The 5897-nt window shown below is 34.1% G+C and overlaps 1 long non-coding RNA gene across 1 annotated transcript; it reads left to right on the top strand.

Annotated features, from left to right (window-relative positions):
* Positions 1 to 264: 264 nt before the first annotated feature.
* Positions 265 to 4624, top strand: LOC148270783 (uncharacterized). The gene is made up of 4 exons (XR_015825285.1): positions 265 to 640; positions 1844 to 1981; positions 2469 to 2713; positions 3867 to 4624. It is a non-coding gene; the product is annotated as an uncharacterized LOC148270783 (long non-coding RNA).
* The last annotated feature ends 1273 nt before the right edge of the window (positions 4625 to 5897 follow it).

The raw sequence follows: 5897 nt of genomic DNA, 5'->3' as shown, positions 1-5897 counted from the left end.
TATTCAATTGTTTATTTCCAAGTTCATTTTGTTAAACTTATTAAAAATTTGATGATCACAATATGATTTTTTTGTTTAATATTTCTTCCCCGTAAATGTTTTAATTATTACTACCATTAAAAAATACAAAATTAGCAAAAGCTGTAGATTTACAGTTTTTTAATTAACATAATAAACAGTTTTTGTTTGAAGCGTGTATACAGTTTTACTCTAGGATGGGGTTGGCAACACTGGCCACTAATAATAAAATCCATACTCTCAGTCACAGTGTTTCGCGCAGAATAAGCTAGACGGGTTGGGTTTGCAGCTTGCGGCTTGCGGCTTGTGGGCTAGGTTTAAAATGATTACAATTTTAAACATGCTAAACTAACAAATTAATACAATTTGTTTTTGTAACTAAGATTCAAGTAATACAATCGAGTACTGCTTTTTACGATTTGAGTACGATTTTTTGATGGGGGCTTTTATGTATCAACAAAATCAATACATGGCCGCCGCCGCCTTTATAGTTTTTATTTGCAGTTCTTCCACAATGTTTCATCGATGTAAATTTATATGAAGCCACTCCATATTTACTTTCATTTATTATAAAATACTCTGATATTAAGCAATGACGAGAATACAAATGCAATCCAAAATGGTAAGTTCAAAAAATTTCTAACGTTTTTTTAACACTATTTTTACGACATAATGGCAGTCGACCCTTCCTACCGCCGCTCAACATGATTTTCCGGTTTGTAAACAAAAAATCAGGACGGCAATGTGAAAGAAAAAATGCATAAATGTTTCTGAAATAACAATTTTTAACAGTGTGGATCGTAAAAAGTAAAAGTTGTATTATTTTTTGTGAAACTGTTCCAGCTGATAACAAATCTACCGAAATCTACTTATTTATTTTTCTGTATCTACCGATTTCAGCTCGATGGAGGTTGGCAACCCTGCATGCCAGTTTGTCTAGGACCAGTGTTGCTGAATCTACCGATTTTTCGGTATATCTACCGATTTTGGGAGCAATCTACTTATCTACCGAATTCTATGTTAATTCTATCGATTTTCAAATATTTTGAACAATTGGTTATTTTTATGACATAACAGCAGCCGCCCTTTCCTCCCACCGCTCACTTTGATTTTCGATCTGTTTGCGATATGCGAAAGTGTTTTGTAAAAAAACAGTTTTGTCAATATTCCCAATGTTTGATAGCATCTGTCGTACATAATGAACAGCTCAATCATCGGAAATATTACTTCCCGTCATTCCGAACCGACCCTTGAAACGAAATAAAAACTACCTTACCCGGAAATGTTACTCCGCCAGCTTTCCCAGTGTTACTTGATGTACTTTTAAAATACAGCATTTTAATGTACTAAAATGATATCACGAAACGCATTTAGAACCAACGAGCCAACGAGCTCACTAGCACTCCAGGTGAAGGACTCAGTCCGGCATCTTGTGTTTACATTATATCAGTGTAAGTAACATGAATACTGAATATTACTTACTCTTCGAGCACGGCCTACATTGGAATTTCTTATTCACTGTTATAATCAATAGCACAGCATAATAATAGCATAGAATTAAGAATAAATTATATGAATAATAGGCTACAAATTAGATAAAAGGAGAACATAAAATCCAGAAAAAATGGCACTAAAGTGGCTATCGTGGTTTAAATGTTAAAAAAAATCATATTCCCTTCTCAAAAATGTTTTCCCTTTCTTTTGAAATAAATTTAGATTTGTATTTTATCATTGTTAGATCTTCCTTGTGTACTAAGTGTCCAGGAGATTATTTATACCAATTGATTAACGAACCTTTTATTATTTGATATTATTTTGTCAACAGGACCTATTTGGATTTTATGTAATCCACCACGAACACGCCGCTACTTTATCTCATAAAAGTTAGGAAAGCTGAAGAACCCCCCTGGAAATTGTGATGTCATGTCACATCAAGGAAAAGATGACATATTTTTTAATGCAGGTATTTCAAAACAAAAATTTCACACGTATGTAAACAGTTTAATAATCTATGATGCGGTGGTGGACCTGGCTTGGACACGTGCTGCGCATGCCTCAAAGAACGTAAACCCAAGTTGCCTGTTCTTTAAACCTGCGGGCTCACGCCTGGAAGGCCGTCGATGACGATCTTTCGACTTTATTCGGCGAAACTAAGAGGCGCTGGATTGACGCGGGAGGAGGCGAGAGTGCTGGCTGGCGATAGGGTCTCCCGGAGGCGTCCTCATGATCCACCAAATCCAGCTGATGTGGAAAAAAAGAATAATATAATTTTAGCCTGCTGTAGCAAAATATGACTTATTTATTTTAAAAAATAAGAGTCATATCATTGTATCAAGTCTTGCATTTCATATAGACTCATGTGACATCATAGCCATAGCCACTACGAGGGTTATGCAACATTATTCTCAAGTATTTGAGATTGGTAAAATGATTATTTATTTTATTTGTAGAGGACTGTCGTCATGATCAGATGGTCTACAATGGATTGTCTCAAGATAGAATCAAAAGCAATGATTAGTTACGCTGCTGGTGCATCACATTACCACAATTCCGTGTCCGCTCACTAATCGGGGCACATGGTGTCCACAAATAGATCCTCCGAGCCTCCCCGTCGGCTGCTGATTTCTGTGCTTCCTTCTGGCGCTTCGCCATCTGTTAATTGTCCGAGATGTCGACTAATCCTTGTTCATCAAAGGTAAGATAAAATTTAAGTACCTATTGTATGCATATTTTCCTTTATTTTTCATTTCTAAAACATATTTAATTATTAAAAAAGACATGAATAAATAAAATATTTATTGATTAAAAAGTTGTTAAAATATGAATTTCGTACAGAAAATTCAGCTTTTAAATTATGTTATAGAAGTAAATACTTCATAGCTGTCGAGCCAACAAATGTGCCATTAAGTTCTGATAAAGTATAAATTGTTCAAGAGAGTTGTTTTATTTGCTAATATGCTATTTTTAAAAATTAATTTATAGAATGATTAAGTGGCTTTGATGCTTGCCTCACGCCATATAGTTCTGGGTTCAAGATTCAGTGAGATTGCAATATCTATTTTTAATGCGATTTTTCGCAAGCCAGAGTATATTGTATTGTAATTCACTACCACAATTAGGGTTCTATCCCTTATTTTATTTAAAATTTCTGCCTATGATGTTCTACAGAAATAAATTTAATAAATAAAAAAATATGTACATTACAAAAACTGTAAAATACATATGTGTATTTTCCCAGGAGTTACATAAACACGTTCCTGTGGGGACGTTGACAAATGTCAACTGTATCCAAACAAACTAACAAACAAACCATCACACCCTTTCCTCGTAAGGGTAGGCAGAGAGGATAGAAGGCAACATCGCTCTATCTTTGCACACATATATCGCTTTCTTTACATTCATACACCTTCTTATGCACGCGCGCCGATTATTCCGCTTTTTGCCATGTCCATCTTCAAGTATTCGTTGGATTCGGTCATGCAACGTCTTTCTCAGTCTTCCTCTATTTCTGCATATGGATGCATTCGCAACACAAAACTCCTCTTTTGATTTTGTCGATAATGCTTATCTCAGCCTTATATAATGAACGGTGTGTGAACGCTATACCTGTCAGGCGGTTATTTTGGTCGATCAGTTAAATAAATAGTCGAGTAAATAGTTAACTACTCATCAAAAGGCAAAATAAATCATGTTTTAAACAAAACTAATACCTACTGTAATTTAAAATAAATGTTAATTGGTTTATACCTTAATGCCCTTAATAGTGTTGAATATGCTAATAATTCTATACATTATCACCTATCATTAATTTTTACATTATATATATATATACCTTTATTTTTTTACAGGATTAGTCAGCAGTAATCCTTAAACTTCAAACTTCAATATCGATGAATTGCCTTGGATCTGACCCTCATAATGCAGAAGACTTACCGTCACAATAACATTCAGAAGAAGCAACGCGACATATTCCGCCATAACACCACAACAACTTCCATGTGATACTCTGAAGGCATCTCCGAGAGTAGGAGTCTGAATCTACAAATTCTACGCCAACCCGAGCTCTTCAATAGTACAATGAACTCGTTAAAAACTCTGCAACATATCACGCCGTGAGTGTAAAACCAAAGTAAGTGCAAAATATTTTTTGAGATTTAATCTTCCATACACAATGGTCTTAGCTCTTGTAATCAGATCTATCGACAATTCATCCACTGCGGTCTTTTTTGATTAAATATTTACTTACTAAATGTTATTAAATATTTATATATTTCTAACCGTTTACCGACTTTTCTATATCTATCTATCGGTTTCGAGACGTACCCGTCTCTTCGGGTGGACACCAATTAAACCAACATGCCATATATTTTAAGATGCAACCCTTTCATGCGCTGATTAGGTTATGAAAATATTTTATGTCGTAAGATAAATATTAGAAAAAAGAGGGGGGGCGAGAGTTCCATAGGTACAGGGTGACCATTACAATAAAACGTCGCATGGGCAATATTAAAAGGTTGTTTGCTGACTCGAAACCGGTAGACAGAAAAGTCGGCAAGCGATTATTTACAAATGCTTGATAAAAATTAGTAAAATGTTTGACCACAAAGTTGATGTTTTCAATATTAAGAGTATTTATTTGTTTGTATAATGAATAGGTACGGTAAATAAAATTTAGGGGAACTAACTGCTCGACATCACACCGCCATGCGCCATGCGCCGGCATACGGCCATCTTGTATGTCGCGTGACGCGTGACGCGTGACACCTCACTCACGTGGCTAGGGTATCGGACTATCGGAGCGCTGCACTGGCGTCGTCCTCACAAAACTTAACTTACGCATTTTCTGTGTATACTAGGATACTTGAACGCCTTTTATTAAAATGAGATTTACCGATTATTTTATGGTTTATGACACTTCTTCAAGACATTTTCTTCAAGACTTATAAATAACATCAATTTCACGAGGTGAAACTATGCGTATTAATAGTAGAACATATTTAAAATTCATAATCAGGGTTTAAACATAATCCTACGTTACATAAAGATCAAAAGTATTGAGTTAGCTAATTTTTGTATTTGATTTTGTTTTTCCACAAATATGACGTCTACCCGGTGTTTGAAGATTTGGCGTAATCAACTCGAAAATGTGATCCATTATTTCTTATGGAAAAATTATGTTCGGAATCAGATTTGTCGAGGCTGCGGGATGTAATGTCCTTATAATTGGTATTTTATATTTCGCTAATAATTGCCTAGTAACATTTTTTTGTAAATCTGTAAATGTGATTGAAATAAAAAAAAAATATTAAATACAAATGGAGAAAATGAATTGATGCCTTTTTATACCCTTTTAATCTTTTGGTCGCGAATAACACGCTACGGTCTGAGATTTAGGTTAAAATTATGTCGAATATTGGCGGGCTACACGGCTGATAAAATAATATGATGAATGATTTTATGATGAACAAAATAATAAACTAACATAAAATTTTAATTGATCTCCTTCAAAATGCCCACTCTCTTTGGCTAGCGATGCGCTTATACCGGCGTTGATTCCTTGATTGTAAGAATTAAAAAAAAATACATATATATATTTCTATTTTTAAAAATGAAGGCTTTCTCAGAACTCCTGTACTACTTAACTAAGTTTTGTTAAAAATGGTCTGTTGAACAAATACAGACTAAAGCGACGATATAGTACAATTATTGTTATTATAATATATTATGTTTCATAGTGTACATATGTAATATATTATTATGTACCTTTAGAACATATATTTTTGTATCAAGTGAAGCTGCTAGAGTTATTTTCTTTCAATTTTTGCTAGTCAAGTACTTATTTTGTTATACTTTGTATTCCAAGCATAAAATTTAATATT

The sequence above is a fragment of the Micrasema longulum genome, unplaced genomic scaffold, assembly GCF_059751315.1.
Source record: "Micrasema longulum isolate JH-2025_06_02 unplaced genomic scaffold, ASM5975131v1 h1tg003407l, whole genome shotgun sequence".
Lineage (NCBI taxonomy): Eukaryota > Metazoa > Arthropoda > Insecta > Trichoptera > Brachycentridae > Micrasema > Micrasema longulum.
The sequence above is the reverse complement of the archived record's forward strand: the minus strand, read 5'-3'. Positions and strand labels throughout refer to the sequence as shown.